Genomic DNA, 21,903 nt, shown 5'->3' with positions numbered 1-21,903 from the left:
TTGAACGTTGACAGGTATTAGCAACGTTACTTATTGCTCCAGCTCTTTTGATAGAAACACTGTGAGTAATACTAAGTAAAGTAAATGTCTCAACGGTATATACTCACTTATCTCAAAACACTAGTCCGAGGGATACGTCCCATGAAAAACTTTACATACCAAGAAAGTGGGTCAGAGGAGAGGACATCCTATTGAGACTTTAGGCGAGAGTAGCATGGAAGAATGGGGAAATAGTAGGACCCACAGGGTCCTGGAAACCTACAAGAAGAACTTTATGACAGGCAGATCTGGGTCCTGGGGTCCTCCTCAAACTAAGGCACCAGCCAAGGAGAAATAGTCAGTAAACTTCGAACCCCTACCAAGACCTAGCCGACGAACATGATATTCTCCACCGTTGAGTGGAGAGTGAGATCTGACTCTCAAACAAACTCTGGTGCCCCTTTTCTGACCACGTCCCCTGGATGGGGAGGCCTGGCGGCACTCAGAGGAAGGATAGCAAGTTACCAAGAAGAGACTAGATATTCTTAGAGCATATATAGGGGGAGGAGGTCTCCTTCAATCACAGACATAGGGGAGGGGAGAAGGGGGGAAGTGGGAGGGAGGGAAGAATGGGAGGAAACAGGGGAAGGGCTAACAATCAAGATGTAATATGAACAAATAAAAAAAAAGAGATAAAAAAATAAAAAATTTAAAAAAAATTTAAAAAATTAAGAAGCAAAAAAAAAAAAAAAGAAAGAAAGAAAGAAAAGAAAAAAGAAAAAAAAGAAGAAAAAGAAAAAAAAAGAAAATGTCTCCTTTGTCCTAACATTTTAGGAAATGATGATTACACAAGTTCCAGGCGTTGGGTACTTTGTAGAGCTGGGCTACAGTACCCCACAGTATGACCAGTAGGTGCCACTCTCCAATGGATGATGCCTTCTCAAAGGCTGTACAGCATAAACATGTGGATGGGTGTTATTTTCACTCCTGACTTGGTGTTGCAAACACCTCTGCTCAGAGGTCAAGAACAAGTGTTATAAATGAAATTATCTATCTCCTTAAATGGCCGTCATGGAGTATTATAAAAGAATTCTCCTTTCTATGTGTATAGTTCCTACCTCAAAAATGGTTATTGGGAAAGTTGGGAGAAAAAACCCTTTGTTTCTAAGTGGATAATTTGTCACAGAATTATAGGAGATGCTCATCAATAAAAGATCTTGGGAGATCTGGGAGTGCATCTCAGTGGTAGAGTGCTTGCCTGGGAATGTGTGAGTCACTGAAGCAAAAAGAATCCATATGTCCAACCAATACCTACTGTGATAGTCTTGCTTTGTGAAATTGACAAACCTCAGCTCAAGAATTGCCTCCATCAGTTTGGCCTGTTGTCATGGGGGGGTGGGGGGCGGCAGCATTTTCCTGGCTGCTAATAGATGGAGGATCACTCAGAGATGGGCAAGGATTTGAAACAAAGGTAACTGAATGTGAGCCAGGAAGCAAGCCAGTGAGAAGCATTCTTGTGTGTCCTCAGCTTCAGTTCCTGTATCCAGGTTCCTGCTTTGAATTCCTGCTCTGGCTTCCTCTGATAATGAACTGTATAGCCTGTAAGCTAAGAAGTACCCTCTTTCCTCCCCAAGTTGCTTTGGGTCATGGTGTTTAATCACAGTAAGAGAAAGCAGAGTAAAACACACTCTCAGGCAGAAATTAAGGTGGGATCGCAGGAGTCTAAAGCAGCAGAATTCTCAAGCCTCTCAGGAGATTCTTTCACAGATCAACCATCTCTATTTTTAAAATGTTCTACCAACTATAAAGCAGTTGTCTAATACATCTTTAGGAGAGCATCTCTTCAACTTTAGAAAAAAAAAAGAAGTGTGAAAAAACAAAATGCATATGTATATATGTGCTCACATGCATGCCTGTGACTACTACAGACTGCAGAGATAACCCAGCTTGACTATTGCATATCTGTGGATATATTAATTATTATTAAAGTAACTTATTGTATATTAGCTCTAGATAATGCAATGTTTCAGAGTGCAACCATGCATGAGTGCTTAGATATTCTTTTCTCTATTTTATTTTATTTTTAATTTTGAGATATGGCCTCTCTACATAGCCCTGGCTGTCCTAGAGCTAACTATGTAGACCAGATTGGCCTCTTACTAGCAGAGATTCACCTGACTCTATCTCCTGAGTGGTAGTATTAAAGGCGTGCACCATCATGCCTAGCCCTCCCATGAAGATTCATAGTCTAAGATGGATGGTAGTCAGTGGTGGATATGTAAGGCGTGAGGTTAAAGACAACATCAATGAAACTCACATTTTTAAATGTGTTGAAGCAACTAGGAGCTGTTGGTATTGTTCAATTATAAGTCAAAAGGATGAAGTCCTAGCTGGGTGGTGGTGCACGCCTGTGATCCCAGCACTCACGGAGGCAGAGGCAGGTAGATCTCTGTGAGTTTGTGGCCAGCCTGGTCTACAAAGTGAGTCCAGGGTAGCCAAGGCTTCACAGAATAACCCTGTCTTGAAAAACAAAAAACAAAAAAAAGTGCCACAGTCTGAACTGGAAACAAAAGGAGGGTAGGAAGAAGTATTGCTTAATGTTTATTTTTGAGTTTGAGATCATTTTTATAGTCATGATTTTACAGAGGCATACATTTGCACATTTAAGTAGGAGGGCAACTGCGGGGATGGCAACTGGGAAGCTACGTCACGTCTGTCCAAGTCAGGACTAGCTTTTATAAAGACAAGGAGTTCCTGTCCCATGGGAAGGAAAGCCTCAGACGGCTCTCCCCTCCCGGTGCCAACAGGGCAGTCAGTTGGTCTTCTTCATGCCTCCCCACTCTGCCTGGTCTGGCCTATGCAGCCCACTGGAACTGATCTCATGGCTGTTTTGCCCTATATTCTTGATGGTGAAGTATTAGTAAAGTTTGGATGGTTGGTCAAGTCCCTCCACACAAGGTTTTGTAACTTTCATGTAATTATTCAGCACTTAAGGGATACACACATACTGAGACATATCTCACTAGACTTATGATCTTTTCACCTTCTCATTGAAGAGCAATTCAAAATCACCTCCTGAAAGGGATGTTTTTCTTCTGTCAAAATGTTATTTAATCGTATGGGGAAAAGGCTAATATTCTTGGTATTTTTTATCATTCTTTTATCTCTCAAGTGTCAATTCACTGTCAATATTTAGAGCAGAGTTTTATTAAGAATATAAAATGCTATTACAAAGCAGATTCCATATGAAATTTGATCCATCATTTCGGTTGATATCAGACTTTCAATCATGTTGTAACATTAAAGCTCCATTTTAAATGTTGCTTTTCCCTGGATTAATGTTTAAAGTTGAAAAGTAAAATGAGTTTGGAGAAAAAGATTTTATTCATCCTTTTTATACCTCAACCTCTGACATGCTGTGTCTAACTTTCTGATTGCTCTTGGGAATTTTGTTGAAAAGAAAAAACAGTGTGTACTCACTGAGCACTTTCTGTATACCCAAAATTATTTCTGTATTTTGTAATGGTGCAAATAATAAATCCCCTTGCCTAAATAATAAAAATTAGTATAGTAAAAAGTAGGCTATGCTGGTGAGGTTGAGGCCCGAATCTAAGATGATTGCTGAGTTTCCTGCTTTATCTTCAAGATACCTCAGAAACTGGAAGTAAATCAAATCAAAAAGTCCACATTGATTATTGGTTCTGAGAATGGTACTTTACTAGTGGTATTGTAGTTTAAAATTACAAATCTTAATTGTCTGTGGGATACTGTACAAGTTGCCTGGACTTTCTAGGACTCTGTTGTTTTAGTTTACAGAAAAAGAAAAGGAGTGTCTATGAGACATTGATGGTCATGCCACACTTGGTACAAAAGTCTTTGTCGTGTGTTTTTTGATAGATGATATCTGCATGACCAATACTTTCAAGGGCTTTACAGTCTGTTTGTCAATCATGAGTATATAGTTATGTGGGGTATAATGTAATATAAGGTAGCATTCAGAAAATGCACAGACAAACTCCCAGAAGACTGAGAAGATATGTTACTTCATTTGAGCTTTGAATTAAATAAGTAATGTTTGAGTATGTCAGGTGCTTTTCTAGGGACTAATTGCACAAGCAAAGTTAGAATGGTAAAAGTCCACAGCAACCAATAAGGTGCTTAGTGTGCCTACAATGTAGAATGCATGAAATACAACCATGCAACAAAGACCAAGACAAATGAAGCTGGTTCTATTAATATTGCTTATGTAAGATCTGGAGTGACTATATTTCTTAGTTTGGATTTTTACTGTAATCCTTTGGACAGATTTATAACCACCATACCACTGACAGCTGAGAATCCTTCCCACCGAGTAATAATGGTGGATACACAGGATTTGTGGCAACATTACAGCTGAAGTTTCTGACCGGCTCTGGGCTTCTATATTATGCAGCTGGTCACATGTTCCATCATATGAAGGTAGTCGCAAACATTAGAAGTCATTTTTGAGTTGTCTAAATGAAAAAACTAACAGTTTTGAAACCAGCCAGGACTGATGGTTCTATTAGAAGTGTTCATATACGAAGCTCTCAGAAGAATGCCTCTGCCTCTAAGGCTTCTCAGCTTGTGCTAGTAAACATATCAAGTCCACATGAGACATTATATTTTAAAGGATAACCAACTGCTTTTTCTTTTACCCATGTATAGTTCAAAGGCCCAGGCTGAGAGATGGTGCACCCTTTTCTAGTTCTTCTAAACATGGTTGGTACAGCAGCAGGATCTGGTAAAATAACACAGAGTAAGTTCTAAGGTGTTGGGCAAGATGGAGACTCGCCAAGAGGATAGTGGACTCTCTACAATGGTCTTTATTCCAACTTCAGCTTCCAGAGACCATTCTAAGTCATTTCAGATGTCTTAAGTACTCTGGTTCATAAGAATAGTAACTTACTAGGATTAATGGGTAATCAATGAGTTAAAAAAAATAAAGCAAAGGCTTGACTTAGTGTGTATTTCACTAAGAGTATATAATGGATTAGGAACACTAGAAAGTTCTGGGAAAATGAGATGTCAACCTACAACCCAGAGCCTAAATTTTCCTTTGCCAGTGCTTCTGCCGGTCCAATCCTTCTGGTTTAGAGGGACCATGGCTCTGATTTCTGTACCTATCCCATTGAGATGATGGTAGTTATAGGTTCTGAATTCTGTTCATTTCTAAAACAGTAATGAAGAACTATAACTTGAATTTAAAGGCTGTTTTAGGGATAATGATATTTGATGTTAATGAATAATGTAATGGCCAATACATGAAGGAATATCTAAATCCTATTCGGAGGCCCATGGATGATTTTCCAGTAGCTGGAGGGAGATTAATTCATCCTTTTTGGCTACTGTTTCCTTTCAGATTCTGATGTGCAAAGCTCTAGTAATTGAGTTCACAAAGAACAGTCTCTGTTTCTAAGCTGGTGAACATACTAGGATTATATCTGGCTATGAGTTGTAGAAAAACTAATTAAATGGTGGCTTAAGTGCATGGCTGACTTTTCTCACATGGCTCTGAAGCCCAGAGTATGTATTGCATGCCTGGACCCCAGATGTGCAATGTCTCCAATGCCACAGGCTCCTTTTGCCTTTCTCCCCTGCTTTCCTTAGCAGCAGCTTTGCTAGTTGCAAGACTTCAACCTGACTAGGGATATTTGCATGCCAAGTCCAAACAGGTGTGACCCAAGGGACAGAGATGGTCTGTCCTTCTGAAAGCGGTTTTCCTTGGGGATGAAAACTCCTATTTTGAAACCATAACTCAATCACATGTTTAGTTTCAAAGGGTCCTCCAAAAAGAAGGGTGTTTTGTTGTTGTTCTTGTTCTTGTTGTTGTTAGTGCTGCCTTGAAAATTAGGAGTTCTATTGGTGAGAAAAGATGATTATAGAAGCTGATAGCGTCAACTTCCAAAGTTAATGATGTTTTAATAAGTTCCGAACAAGTAGACCCCAAGATTGCTCAGACTCTGCTTCTTTTCACCAAGGTTCAGTTCCAGATTCCATCATAGTGCCCCCCCCCATTCTAACTCTTGTCACATGTGGGGCCAGAAGTCTGAAATCAGTGTGTTATCTCGACTACACCCCTACCAGAGGCTCTAGGGAACCACTTACTTTTTTTTTTTTTTTTTTGCCTTTTCCAGTTCTAACTGCTGGCATCTCATCTTTCTGCCCTGTCTTCATGCTGCCTTCTCTTCTGTCTCAAATACTCTTGCAATGTCTCCTGGGAGTATACTTACCACTGAATTTAACATCCATCTCTCCATTCCAAGGTGATGTCATTATCTCAAGATCATTACATTCGCAATGAATCTGAGAATTAGTGTGTGGCCAGTTTTCATGGCTACCATTCAGTGTATCTCTGCTACACTCTGAGATATTGAGTGCCATGTCACTGTAAGCTTTTCTGAAGAAATAGAAAAGCAAAGGTCAATCTACCAGATGATCTCACAAGGTTGAAAAAGGCTACAGATTGGGTCCTTTTGGTTTGTGGTCAGAACGTCTGGTCCAGGATAAGTAGTCCAGAGTATGTCTCATTGCTGTAGATACAGTGGCTGTTGCTGAAGAGATTTATATAATCTTCCTCCCATTCAACTCTGATATTAGGATGTAGGCAAATAGTGAATATGAACTTTACTAAGTGCTGACTCAAATGAAAAAGAATACTTTTTCCATGGTGGTGTACATCACACTTTTAAACACTATGAAAGCTAGACAGTAGAGATGAAGCTTTCAGGTCATACCCAAGGGAACCATGAAGCTTTTAAAGATAACTGGCCTAAGTTTTTCTGGAGTGTGTGTGTGTGCATGTGTGTGTGTGTGTGTGTGTGTGTGTGTGTGTGTGTGTGTGTGTGTGTGTGTCTTTATGTCTGTCTTTCTGCCTGTGTCTCTGTGTATGAGTTTCTAGTGCTTTTTCTTAGTTTACTTCTTTTTGTTAGTTTGTTCATTTTGTTTGTATTTATTCTTGAAAGAGAGAGAGGGAGAGACATACAGAGCGACAGAGAAACAAAGATGTCATGGAGTTGGAAGGGAAGGGAGGCAGGAAGTCTCTGGGAGGAAATGAGGCAATGGAAACCATAATCAAAATACATTGTATGAAAATCTTTATATTCAATAAAAATTGTGGAAAAGGTAACTGTCATCGCAACACATACACACTCATGCAACAGTGTCATGGGAGTAACCAACCCTTTTTAGATGTGATTCAAACCCCGCTCCATAATGTGAAAAATTCCATACCTGTCACTGTCACCAAGTCAAGACTCTGTGACAAAGAAACAACCTGATATTCTTCTACTAAATGGACACAGTATAAAGCCAACTTCTAATGACTTTTCAGTACTCCCATATATCAATATATGTCTCCACCGTCTCCTAAGAAGCTTCTATTTGAAGTAAATGGCGATTAACATAAAAATTCACAACTGGACAGGTACAGGAAAGAGACCGAAGAGTGCTATATACAGATATAGCATAGCCCATCTCCCAAGGCACAGATGCCAATGTGGAAGAGGGGAAAACAGAGTCTAAGGCTAAAGGTGGTGGATGACTACCAGGAAGTATCTTCTTGGGGAGGCTGCACATAAGACTTCACAGTGATTGTGTTAGTATTCATGAAGCCAGACTAAATCCCAACATGGAGAGGGTAGATGGACATGGAGTTCTACTCTTAGCCATGGAGTTTTGGCCATTGTTAGATGCCAGTAGAGGGGGAAACAGTTTTCTCTAAGAGTGTAGCCCCTTGTAAAACCAGGAATGTTCCAGTGGACGGCCACATGCCAAATATTATGTGAATAGCACAAACTGATCTTAAATGGTATAAAAATGGAAGCTAGAAGCATAAAGTTGTGTGGGTAGAGAAAGAAAGTGGTTATGGGAAGAGTTGGGGAAGGGGATAAACATAATCAAAACATATTGTATAAAACTCTTTCAAAGCTAATAAAGATAAAGATTTAAATGGTAGCAGAGATGGAATTCAGCCAAGGAAAAATATGTGCCATAGGCTATTTTGGGCATAGATTCACTTAGCTTCTCCTTCAGGGTGTGGCTTTTGAGACCGTTAAATAAGGAGGTTTGCAGTCTAATCACCATCTGATATTGGCAGCTTGGAAACTTGGTCTTATTTAAAGATCCTAAAAAGTCACATAAGACAGCCAGTTTGAGGCAGGATTCATTTTTATTTTAGTTCTGGTTAGGCATTATTAGTTGCATGTTACCTTGGGCAGAAAAGAGAACACAGTTATGGAGGATTGACAAGAGAATGTGAAGATGCCCATAGTGGTAATCGTGGGGTTCTCCGTCCTGCCTCTAGGTGGCGCTTGGTCTCTGACTAATGTCCCTTACTTTTCAAAGCATTTTTTTCCTCCAGAGTTCCTCAGAAACTAAGAGAAAACATAGTCTTGAAAACAAGGGGCTGTGTCTCTGTGGGCTTTGTTTCATGATAATGAATTGAAGTTGTTTTCTTGGAAGTTTTCAATAGTTAAGTAAGAGTTGTTATGGGTGGACCATGGAAGTGTTCATGGCTGGGCCACTGTACTTGGTGGCACACACCTGTAATTTTAGCACTGAGGAGGCTCTAGGAGGAGAAATGCTCTACCTTCGTTGCCTAGATATTGAAATGCTATTTCATTGGGGCAGGGTAAAACTACAAGTAAATAATGAATGTAATACTGGCTCCTGAGAAGTGAGCACATGCCAGCATTTCAGAAAGTGTGTTAAATGAATAGACCATCCCAACATTTTCTATCCAAGAACTTTCCTCATTAAAACCTCACTCCCAGTCACAGAAGTAATCACCAAAGTATCTTAATTTCCCCTTATGAGGCAGCATTGAGAGGAGAGCCTATTTTCTAGTATGAAACCAAACTGCAGTGCATGATACATTTCCTTTGACTCTACACAGACAGCATTAATGGATTTATTTTAAATTGTTGTTTGTAAAATGAAAGCAAACTCCAAATAATTATATGAAATTGTTTTTTAATGTTTGCATAATTTTTTCATCATTAAAAGCCACCAGTCTCTTTAATATTGAGGCACAATCAACCATTGGACATAAAAAATCATTACCTTGATGCTTTTAATATCTCTGCTCTGCACATAGATGCCTAGTTATTTATAGTACTTGACACATTGGCACCTTATTATAGAAAATGCATTTTTTGGGCTTGAACTTTAATATGCAGATGGAAGGGATGCAGGAAAATCTTTATTCTGACATTTTCTGGATGCCCACCTCTGCATTGGTCTTACTACAAAGACTGAAAGTTGCTCTCTTCTTAAAATTTGACAGACCTCTGCTATTATAACCTCTTCTTTCCATTTACAAAGTTATCCCATGCATCAACTATAACTCTGTGTTGGACAAGCCTACAGAGTCTATTTACTGGGTTGATTTTAAAGACATCTTTCAGAAGCAAAGAGGTGGCCGAGATGTTCAATAGGTATCTGCTTTGAATTTAATTGTGCATTTTTTATTCACCCCAGATCTGAATGAAAATGTGCCCTTCAGTATCTTTGAGATTTGAATACCATTAGTACTTTAACTTTCCCTGGTTTTGCAACAGTAATGAGAGAGAAAACATTCTTCCTCCCATTTCTGTTTTATTGACACCTAACCTGAGACTGTAAGACAAGCTGCTTCGTAGTTGTAAATGGTTGTTTTCATCTCTGCAAGTCAGGACATTCATCAGCAAAACAATATGCAAAAATAAAACACTAACGCTAATGTGCATTTGTCTCACATTACCCACAATTATGTATTCATCAAACAGTCTCACTGGTCTCATGAAGTGACTGACTTTATAATAAAGAGATGTTATAAATGTGAGCTTATATTTATTTATATATTCAAGGTAATGAAAGATTCTTTGTGGCTGCTCTCATAAAGTCCTTATAAGATAAAGTTTTAAAGTAGTTCTCTAATAAATAAACTAATAAGATAGCTCAAGGTGATCTGCATGCCAACAGCCTAGAAGCTTGTTAGAAATGCATGAGCTTGGTACTCTTGTTCTCTGTGGTCCAGAGAATGATCTACAATAGCCATACTTTCAGTCTCAAGTGAGTTGGTTCGTTAGGTATGTAGCAAAGGAAAATATACAAGAACAAATGACAAGATGCAGATAGAGAGGAAAACACCGTCAAATCAGAAGCTTAAAACATCCATAGAGGATTGGGACAGTCTGATTGAGAAAGCAAACATATGTACCACTATCAGTTTACAACTTCCAGCAGAAGAGCTGAGAGTTGTAGGGAAGAGTGGGGGATGGAAGGTCCAGGAGGGTACAGGAGTCCATCGAGGCCTGTGGATCTGGACACAGGGATGTCTGCACAAACTGATGCACCAGCCAAGGACAATGCATGCAGAGAGCCAAACCCCATGTTCAGATGTAACCAATGGAATGCTGATTCTCCACATGGGAGGGAGGTGGGGACTGCTGCTGAACCTCTGACATGCACTCTGGTGCCCATGATTTGGTCACTGCCCTTTAGCAAGATGGCCTTGTGGGCACACAGAGGAAGAGCATGCAAGCTATCTTGATGAGACCTAATAGTCTGCCACCAGACAGTTGGAGTAAGAGCCCCTCCCCCACCATCAGAGGTCTAGGGAAGGGAAAGGCAGAAGAAGAAGAGAGGGTGGTATTGGGGAGATAAGAGGGTGTAGAAATTATTCATATTAATATGAATAAATTATAATAAATAAAATATACATAAATGAAAAAGAAAGGCAGTAAATGCTTGAGCTCTCAGTTCAAAGTCTTCCTATAATAATCTTATGGCTTTCTATTCCCACTGTAAACAAAAAGCATTTATTTACTAATTTGTTAGTGTGTAAGTGTATATGTGTTTCTGTGTATAAGTGGATGTGCTCATGCACATTCAGATGTGTGCCTTCCATGTTCATGGTGAGCAGAACAAAGTCTCATATGTCTTCCTTCTCTCTCCCTCTGCTTATTCCTTTGAGAAAGTCTCATCCCAAACCTGGGACTCAGGTTTTCTTCACCATGCTTAAAGCCAGAACACCACATTAATCAATCTCTCATGTCTCCAACCTTCCTCTGAACAGTGGCTGCAGGTACATAGTAGATGTAGCCAATGAGCTATCTCTCCAGTCCTCACTGTAGGCATTTTTATATCATGTAATAAATAATAGTAATCTCTGTTGGAAAGGATTTCTCCTGCTGGTTGTTCTCAAGGACACATTATTTTCACTCATGGATGGTTTTGCTGTTCTTTCTCCTTGTCACAGGGATAGAGGCCAGCCCATCTACCACACAAGGGTGTGGTGACACTGATACAAAAATGCTTGGGTGTAAATGGGAGTGTCGTATTTACCTCACTCTCAGGGTTGGCTTTTTAATAAGCCTAAATAGCATGTGACTATTTACAGATATTTTGTATATTACAACTGTCAGCTACTGAATCTGCACAGGCATTTTTAAGAGGCTGCCCAGGTAATCTGTATACATGTTAACTCTGAGAAACATAGGACTGGTCTTTACATATTGCAATAACATTATGAAAGGAAGCCATTATGACACATGAACACTTAAATAAATGTACTTTCCAGGTACCACTCACAAAACTAAGGCCAAGCTGGAGAGGTTCTTGGGCCACATCTAAAGAAATTATTTTAATTAGTCTGCTGAAGACGAGAAATTTGTAATTATTAAAGTTTTTAATTATGATCTATTGAGAAATTAAAATGTGCTATATTTATAGTGAACAATCATTTTGAAGTAGAATCACTGAATTAAGCTAATTAACCTATATAGTTTGATACTTGGAGTTTTGGGGGTGTGATGAGAACACTTAAGATCTACTTAAAGCCTTTCTATATTTTGGAATGCTTCTCAGTTAGTTGTGATGAATGGCTAGTTTTGTAGGAAGCGAGATCTTCGAAGAATTGGACATGAAACAGACAGCTTCAGAAACTGCAGTATAAAGACAGTGGGCCAAGGGAAGTTTCATATTGTACAAAGAATCCAGCAAGACTGGCTGCAAAATACACACTCCTCGTCAGTTGGGAGCTTTGTGAGGAGAGCCATAAGCAATGGGGAAAGGAGGCACTCAGTCCACCCTGCATCTGATTGCAGAAATTGGGTAAAACTGCAATTCTGCTCTGACTGTAGAAGCAGAAAGAATCAGGAATGGGCACCCAGAAAGGAACCCCACTCCTGTATTCTAAATTCTACCTTATCAAATGTAAAAATGATTTCTGTAGGAAGGAAGGAGAGAGGGATGGAGGGAGGGAGGGAGGGATGGAGGGAGAGAGAGAGAGAGGGAGGGAGAGAGAGAGAGAGAGAGAGAGAGAGTCCAATGACAAGCACAGTACTAAAAGGCATGGGATCTTTCTTGGGCTCAGCTCAACATCTACTCTGCTGTGCATAGCAAAGAGAAGCCAGGAAAGGCATCCAGCAAACTGTGGCAAGAGCAGTTTTCTGTGGCCGCTGGCTGCACCTCACCATCTTGTTGATTATCAGGAGAGTCCGAGGTGGAGGAGGTCAAAGCCTTTTAAGTTTTTCATTATTGAAGGAAAGGGTATTTGAAGTTCTTAGATTTCTTCTTGATAGTGAAGAAGGCTTTGGCCAAGATTCACAAATTGTGCTTTGATCCACAGTGATCATTGAGCAGATTCCAACTTTCAACTGTTTTTCTCTGGTGCTTGCAGACAATGTATTACTCCCTGAACACATGCAACTCAGATCCAGCACAACATTTTATAGATGTTCACCTGCCATCGAACCAGGGAAGCTGTAGGACCACTATTGAAAATAGGAGTGAAGCGTACTAGTGTGATTGGCATTTTGATTTGAGAGATTAAGTAACTTGGTGGGCAGGTGGCTAATCTCAGAGCTTGAAATAGACCAATTTCACTTTTCTACTTGTACGTTATAGTAGATCAGTGTGGTAGTCATCGGCTTTGGGTAACAATATTTCACCTCTTTTTCTTCTGGGCTCCTAGAGACTAAACTTTCTGGTCTCCTATTGGCTGGATGATTCTAGCTAATCAGCTGTAGGTGGCGATGATTGCATGATGGTATGCTCCAGCCTTCAGGAGGAGGCTAACTACATCCTTTCTTTGTCAGTGTTAATCACTGACCCTGTATCACAGTGCTGCTTCTCCCGGCATAAGCTCCTGCCTAACTGTAGGCCTGCATTGTGACAAACCTGATAGAGGTGATTTAAAGAAGGAAAAGATTGCTTTGGCTTATAGTTTCAGGAAACACAGTCCACCTTGTCAGGGATGCATGATGTTTGAGCTGTCATTGGCTGCCCAGTGTGTGGTTTATTCACATTGATACTGACCAGAAAGGACAAATAAGACTAGAAGTAGGGCTGGGCTGTACCATCAAACTCTGTCCCTAGCAGCCTGTATCTACTACATCCCAAAAGTTGTACAGCACACTCAAAGAGCACTATCAGCAGTAGATGGCGTGTCTAAGGACATGAGCCTGTGGTGGTCATTTCATTTAAATCACTACAGAATACGTGTTGTAGACATGTACTATGGTTTCCTGTAGGTTTCGACCTTTTCCAAACCTTCTTTATTTGAGGTTCGCTAATGCTTATAACTCCTTTCCAACCCACCTATTCTATGTAGAAGAGAAAAGAGGTTAATGGGAACAGGAGAAATAGACATTATTGGACTCAGTTCCTGGGAGCAATTCCCCTGACATAGTCAGCAGGGTTTCAGCAGACCAGCAATTCAACCAAAGTTGCTGCCAGAACCTGGAACAGCAGCCCGAACCTGGACCCTCGAAGCTTTCTCTAGAACAGTTCTATCTAGGAGCATCTTGAAGTGGAGCGATGAACATCCAAACAATACCAAGACCCAAAAAAGCCCCCGCCTCCTCTTTTGGGCTGATATATATATATATCTCCTCTCAGAGTCTGTACTAAGATGTGTTTCAGCTGGAAAAAAACCAAGCCCCCGCATGAGGTGGTTCATCTACTAGTGGACAAACATCACCTGTTCTCTCACAAGTCTGTTCCCCATCCCACACTTGGGATCAACATAAAAACATGTTTACATCACTACATATCCCACACTTGGGATCAAAACAGAAACATGGCTACATCTATTACAGTCCCCGAATAAAATTATTTCAATACTAAGTCACTAATATCTGGGGCATTGTTACTGCAGTATATTCTAGCATACACTGGTAAGTACATGGTCTTATCTGTCTAAGCACCAGAGAGAGGGTGAAAAAAATAAACCTAACAGGTCATTATGGATCAATGTTATGCACTTCACATGTTCCATGACGTAGGCTCATTGTCATTCTCATCATACACATACTCTCTTTGAGAAATGGTACTGTGTTTATCTCTCACCTTGTAATGTTAACGTATATGCCTAAGAACATTTATGCTTAATAAATAAATAAAATATATAGTTCTATTTTGAAGTGAACTCTGTGGATATATTCCTTTCTATCGTGATGTATTTTAGCAATATCATTTCGATTTCTAGTGTTTTTCATATTTTCTGTGCTTCTCTGTCTTGAGCCAAGGAGTTTTGGGCATAAACAGCAACCCTTTCTAAGGTACAAAGCTTGGGAAATGTATGAGCATGTTACTGTTAAACTGCCAGCATGGGTTTCAGAGGAGAAAGGAAGAGAAGATGCAGTGACATTATTATAAATTCAGTGCAGGAGACCCCCAGTTTGATTTGCTGGCATGCCTGGAGTCATTCACAGACCTTGAGGAGCATTGTAAAGTAATAAATGTTACAGGCATAGCATGCCTATCGAACAGATCTTAAATGTATTAGTGTATACTGTTTTTTTATTGTATATTTCATTGTGAACCCTATGTCATTCTCCTTTCTCTTTGATGTACCATACTAATGAGCCTGTCTTCGTGGAAATAGCATATTGTACTATATACAGGGTCTTTAAATGGAGACTATGTAGTCATTTAAAAGACTAAATGGATTTCAAATACTTTCCTTTAAAGCAAAGGTGCTTTGTCTCAGCTTTACTCATAATCCTGCTGGCCATGAGAAAAAGATATGTGTACATGGTGATATACCCTATCGCATATTCTCTGCCTTGTTCCAGCGCATCAGATTTTGCTTCCTCTTCTTCCGTTTAATTCATCCTGGGATTCTTTTGTTACCTCTCTGTGTGCATATAATATATAATATGTATAATGTATATATGGGTGTATGCCTGTGCATATGGAGGACAGAGGTCAGTCTCAGGTGGCTTCTTCTACTGTTTTCCATCTTATATTTTGAGACAGAGTCTCTCACCAAACTAGATTTGCTGACCAGTGACCTTCTGGAATCCTACCTCAGTGCAGGCCTGGGGGGTTGCAGATGTGAGTGCTGCGATTGGCTTTTACGTCCAGGAAATGTATCTGAATGCAGGTTCTTGTGCTTGCAGGGCAAGGATCGTGTCAACTGAGCCATCCTCTGTTTACTGTTTCCACTTTCTTTCTCTGTTTCGATATCTGGTTTCATCAAATTTTTTCATTATTAACTTTTATGTAAGTTCCACTGCAATCCCCACACTTCAGATCGCATTAGTGTTTTCTACCTGCTTTCTCACATTGACCTCAGCCGTTTTCTTTTTAAGAACTCATATACCATTATTAGATATGTTTATTATCAAAGAAGGGATATTGCAACTACACGTTCCTAAGTGTTTGTGATTGTTAGCATTCTTCTGTGTTCTTTTGGCTAGTAAGAGGAAAATCCGGAGAGGGAGGACCATCTGGTGTGAGCCCTTGAACACACATTTCACAATAAAGCCTCAGAAAATTAATATCAGGAGGAGCTAACATTTAACATCTGTATATGCCATGTCCTTCTGTGATGTTTTGCACACATTATCTCGGTTAATTTTTCCTAGATTCCCCCAAAAGGACATTATTATTGTAAAATGCCTTGTGCAGATCAAGGAACAGACCGGGAGCAGCATTAGGAAGAGGCTGCAGTTTGCCCAAGCCACCAGAACCAGGTCTCCAGTCTCTAAATCACAAACTCAACTGTAAACAGGGCAAAGAGAATAAAAGGCATTGCATAAACACCTGAGCAGAAACACCTGCATATCTTCCAAGACTATCTTCCCACCAGGGTCAGTGTCACCGAATTGCCCATTTTCACCTTGGTCATTAATACATGTTTATTTATTAGTTGACATGACCAAGTGCAAATGACACCCAGATGAATTTAAATGAAGTGCCTGTGTGTATTTGGATCTTTCTAGATGGAGAGTGGAAGAGAATATAAGGATGCCACACATCTTTTAAGGGCCTGACTTGTGCTGTTCTAAATATCCTGTGCTGTGGTTAGTGCCAAGGATCCATGTTGGCCTAGTGTGGTTGGAACAGGAATCTTTCAAGAGTCTGGTGGCTTCAGCCACACAGTGGCTCTTTCCTACCTTGATGCACTATTGCCCAAGCTCACCCTTCGTGATCTCTCATCTTCTACCAAAAACACTGATGACAAAGAGTGCTCACCGAAGACCCACTGTATGGCAGACACTCATATCGTGCTGTCTTGCACACTTTCTTGTGAGAGTCTTGTGACTCCAAAGCACACAGACTATATTGTACTTTGTTCTATGCATAGGGACACTGAGCTTAATGAAGACTTTGTAGCTAATGATAGCACAAGTGGGGCATTACAGAACTGCATAAGCCCTGCATTTGGCAGAACATTTGCCAAACACTCATCACTTATGAGGGTGAGGCCCTGCTGCACACTCGGGGCAACGGTCTGGATTTGACCTTCACAGTCATGTAGAAGAACATTTACCCAGGTATGAGAAAAATGAGTAGGTAAAACATGTTGAAGAAAGATGGCCAGCTCCTTAAAATTAAAAAATCAAAAACCTGGAGACAGAGCCAAGGCCTCTGTTGATTAAGCAGTCATTAGGCAGCTAGGATAAGTTCTCAGAACAGAGGTCACATGTGAGTATAGACTTCAGGTCCTCAGGAGATGAATGCAACAAAGAGTTATGAGTGTGTTCATGAGGACCCAGGGGCTGCCTGCATGGCTCTGGTACGTCCCCAGCTTACATTAAATACAGTACATGGTGCACGTGGTACCACTAAATGTTACTCCTCCATATTGAGACCAATTTACTGGCTTGTGATAAGTGAGCTACTGCCTCATGGTTCTGGAGGTCTGAAGCCCCAAAAGGCAATGAAAGACTAAAACTAAGGTATCGATAGCTTCCTCTAGACTCTGGAGTCTAGAGGGCCTGGGAAAGAGTCTATTTCCTTATCGTCTTCACTTTCTAAAGGACTTCTCCATTCCTCAGTGCATGGGCTCCTTCTAACATTCACAAAGCCAGCTGCATCATCTTTACAAATCTTCCCTACTCTTGCTCTCCTGACTCTCTCTTATAAAGACTCTTAGAGTCCGGCCTTCACCTTCATGATGTTTGTGAAGAGGCACACTTCCTTCTGCTGACCACGCCAGAGTCAGGGGAAGAGACTCCCCCGGGCTTTGTTTAATAGAATCATGGAGATGAACAGAAGCTAAAAGAAGCTACCAAAAGAAAAAGAAGAAAAAATATCTAGAGCAATGGTTCTCCTCTCTGGGTTGCGACCCTCTTGTGGTTGTCCATCAGATATCTTGTTTATCAGATGTTTACAGCATGATTCATAACAGTAGCAAATACTACGGTTATGAAGTAGCAACAAAATACTTTTACGGTGGGAGAGTTACCACAACACAAGGAACTGCATTAAAGGGTTGCAGCATTAGGAAGATTGAGAACCACTTCTCAAAAGATGTTTGATTGTGAGCTGATGAGGTCTTAAAAAAGGAGTACAAGTGTTGCTTTTAATTATATGTATGGCACCACTTGTTGTTTTTAGATTACCAGTATTATTACTATGCCCGGCTAGCAATCAATCAAGACACAGACACCTATTATATTTTAAAATAGCCTTAGTTAACCCGGGGCAGGGCAGACATTAATCCTCTAAACTACTTGCCGTAGTGGGGCAGGTATGGGATACTTGCCCCAATCCCATGCCATCTGTTTCTAATAACTCTATCAAGCTACCTCCCATCCATAATCCCAAATGCTTGCTAATGTTCTTCATCTGGGCCAAGTCCTCCATCCATGCCAGCCATGTGCTTCTCTTCCATCTAATCCATGGTGACCTTCTTCTTTTCCCTCTCTCCTTGGTTTCCCTTCTTCTTCTTCTTCTTCTTCTTCTTCTTCTTCTTCTTCTTCTTCTTCTTCTTCTTCTTCTTCTTCTTCTTCTTCTTCTTCTCTTGTCTTTTTCCTCTTCCCAGGATCCTCTCCCTCTCTCTCTCTAAGCCTGGGAACCTATCTCAGTTGCCCTGCCCAGGTGGGATGGCTTTTTATTAATCAAAAGGTGGGTCACAGAGACAGCAAGCAGTAATTAGCATCAAAATGCGTTAGGCCATCCCCCAACATACAAGTGGGATTAGAAAGAGGTGAGTTGAGAGGAATTAGTATATATAGCAGTTGCCAGTTAGCTGGATAAGTAAAAGAAGGAGAGAGAGAGAAGTTGAGAATGACCTCAGATTCTCATTGTCATCTGGCTAACAAATGTTCTTACTTTCTATGTAAAATAATATTTTGTAAACCTTTAAGTGTTAGCATAAATATTCTCAGCCAGTACAGCATTAACTGCTTTGACTTCTAGCAAATTATTGGTGTTGCTCCCTCCTGCTGCCTATTCACATTTTCTGTTATAGTATCTTTTCTTTCCTCTGTTGTAAGGCACCTGTATCTTCTGCACTAAATTATACTTTAGTGTGGTATTTAAAGCTGGCATATTGAGATTTTGATAAAAAAGGGTTCAGATGTATTCCTTTTGTGGTTTTTGATGCATTTAGGAAAAATAATTTTTATAAGTGCTTTGGGTAAATAAATTGCTTTTTTGTAATATAATTGTAGATTATTAACTTTCATGAAAAAGTTAGAATGCTGGACTTCATTCATGGTATATGAACTATAATTTAAACATACAAGATTATCAAGAACCCATAGAATGGTTTAATCCTTAATATGCCTCAAGTTCCCTTTTTTGGTTTATTATCATAATGTATATCTTTTTCAAGATAAGAAACTTAAGAATATATGCTAATAACACAAGGGAAGCCATTAAAAAGATATTGAAGACATGTTAGTGGTCTGTGAGTAAATATTAAAATAGCAGAAAGCCAGTGAGTCCATTGGAAATGGATGAACCAAGGTTCGTTTAACTTAATAATTCAATTACTTCTGCCCAGTTAAACAACTCCATCCTTTCTAACTTAATTTAAAATATATTTATTAAATGCTTGCTTTTAAGCATTGTTTTCACAGACTGAGAATATGCAATGTATTTATGGGACAGGCTATTTGTATTCAGAATGTATAAATGTGTCATAAAAACCAACAGAACAGACAAGCTACCCGGTGTTGTAAATGGGCAATGACTCGAATAGATACTACAAAAAGGATGTTAATGTTAAGGCCCTTGGGTTAGCCAGGCACAGGGAAAAATAAAATACTAGAATAAGCAGTACATGGATAAAGTTGTGTTTAGCATTTGAAATGGGAAATGTAAATTAGAACCACAGTGAGATGCAGCCTGACATTGAAAATGATGGAAAATATTGAAAACATCAAATAACTGAAAATACCGAGAACATCAATTATTAGTGAGGTCTGAAACAAAGTTCTCATACATCCTCAATGAGAATGAAAAAATAATACAGTTACTTTTGGAAAGCAGTTGGCAAATTTTCAGACACTCCCAGAATACCTAGAGTTAGTGTGAGGCTCCATTGTCAGATTCCTGGTACCACAAAAAAAGGGGGGGGGGAGGGGGGAAGCTAACTACACATTTGCTCAGTGACTCAGCACTTCTACCCCTGCATGTTTCCAAGTACATTCCAAGCTCATAACAACAGGGTTGACTCAGCAGACAGGGGTGAGCATAGTGAGACTAGACCCCAAAGCACATGACTGAACAGAGGATTTAGCTCATGAGTGAGGCCACTAGAGTAAAACAATGTGAAGAAAATCAAAGGGAGTACCAAAGGATAGGAAACCAACCTGAACAAAAATCACTGTAAATGATAGTGTCTGCTGCTTCAAAGAAAAGATGGGGACTTTTCTGTTGCTGTGATAAAGCACCATGACAAAGGCAACTCATAGGAGAAAGGGTTTATTCTTGTTTGCAGTTCCGGAAGGGTAAGTCCATCATGGCTGGGAAGCATGGAAGGACAAGGTGGACATGGCATGGCAATAAGAACATGAAGCTGAGAGCTCACATCTTTAAATCCAAGCACGAAGCAAAGCGAGAGAGCAGGAAGTAGGACAAGACTGTAAACAGTCAGAGCCAGTCTATAAACAGTCAGAGCCAGTCCCCAGTGACCTACTTCCTCTGGCAAGGCTCCACCTCTAAAGATTTCAAAAGATCCCTTAATAGCACCATTGGCGTTATACCACGTGCTCACATATCTGAGCCTATGGGGCACATTCTCATTGAAAGCACCTCAGCCAGTGTAAAGAAACCTTTTAGGAGAATAGAAATGTGCTATATGGATTGGATTGGTCCGTTGGGTACATGAATGAAAACGTTCCTCACTGCTCATCAAATTCCATAAAATTATATTAATGTTACTATAATAATATTTACCTAAAAGAAAAAATATACTTGGCTAAATTCTAAATGGTACCATTGAATGACAGCATTGGACTTTCTACCTTCACGGATTCTTCAGTTGACAAGGACATTTTCTAGAGAATGAGTTTAAATAATAAATTCCTGGCATGTAACCTTATGCTATGGGGGTCACAGGAGCACAAAGCCAATAGATGGTGCCTAAGGGAACTTAGCTGCTCAAGGTAAATGGCATCTGAGCGATGAAGGAGAATGACTCAGATGAAACTGAGGAAGCAGACAGTGAGAAAATTCCACTCTAATCTAAAAAGTATGAAGATATTCACGTATTCAGGGGACTCAGACAGTGTAGTAGAAGAAGGGCATGAGGAAAGGTGATAGTTACTGTTGCATAGGTGTCCACCTTAAATGAGAAGACAGCTTAAAGACAATGTGGCTCAGGGTTATAGTAGTGTCAGTCCATTGTGGGAGGAGTGGTGACAGAGAAGCTCACACATCTAGGCCAGTCAAGGTTACATGCTCCAAGGTCATGTCCCTACAGACCTTTCCCCTCCAGACCGGCTCCCCTTTTCACAGCTCCACTACCTCCTAATGGTTCATTTGAATTGAACCCATCAATATTTTAAACCATTAATTAGGTCATGAGCTTCTCTGTGCTAATCTCCTCTGGAAACCCCCTCACAGGCACACCTAGAGGTAAGCTCTGCTCATCTTCTGGGAATTTCTCAATACAATCCAGTTGATGAGCATGACTAACCATAGCAGAGGACGGGACATTGTGGGCAAGATTGAGCCTGTGAAAGTTAGGTGGAGCCTGCTAAGTGCTTTGATATTTACCCATGGGCAATACAAGATCATATTTGGTTTTTCTTTTTAAAATTACCTAACTGGGATAGCAATGCCTAACCAGGTTTGCCAATGTTATGATCATTATTCTGTTTTCAAAGTCATTAGAAAGGCATCACCAAACCAGTAAGAGTAAAGGCTTCCTGCCCTAGTCTTAGTCTTCCTTGGAAACTTGTGTCAATATGTAACTCAATTCTGTACAACAGGATATAATTGGGTGTGTTGTTTGGTAAAATATGGTCATGATCTCGAGGAAGGAGCTAATATGTTCCCATTCTTTTCTCCTTCCTGGCTTTAGAAAGCCATATGTAATTTTCATCTTTACAGATGGTGGTCACACCCTACTCACAGATTCTGTATATACCGTGGAACATATTTTATGCAGCTTTTAAAGTCCTGAGTTATGAGATGTAAGAAAGTATAATGAGTAGAGAAGGTAATTTAGGACTT

The 21,903-nt window shown here is 40.0% G+C and overlaps 1 protein-coding gene across 5 annotated transcripts in view; it reads left to right on the top strand.

Moving 5' to 3' along the window:
• SAMD12 (sterile alpha motif domain containing 12) overlaps window positions 1-21,903 on the top strand; it is a 494,897-nt gene that overhangs the window by 101,492 nt on the left and 371,502 nt on the right. The gene's annotated exons all lie outside the window — the stretch shown is intronic.

The sequence above is a fragment of the Acomys minous genome (genome assembly GCF_964271855.1).
Source record: "Acomys minous genome assembly, chromosome: 12".
In the NCBI taxonomy this organism is placed as follows: Eukaryota; Metazoa; Chordata; class Mammalia; order Rodentia; family Muridae; genus Acomys; species Acomys minous.
Note: the sequence above shows the minus strand (reverse complement) of the source record. Positions and strands in the feature narration are given on the sequence as shown.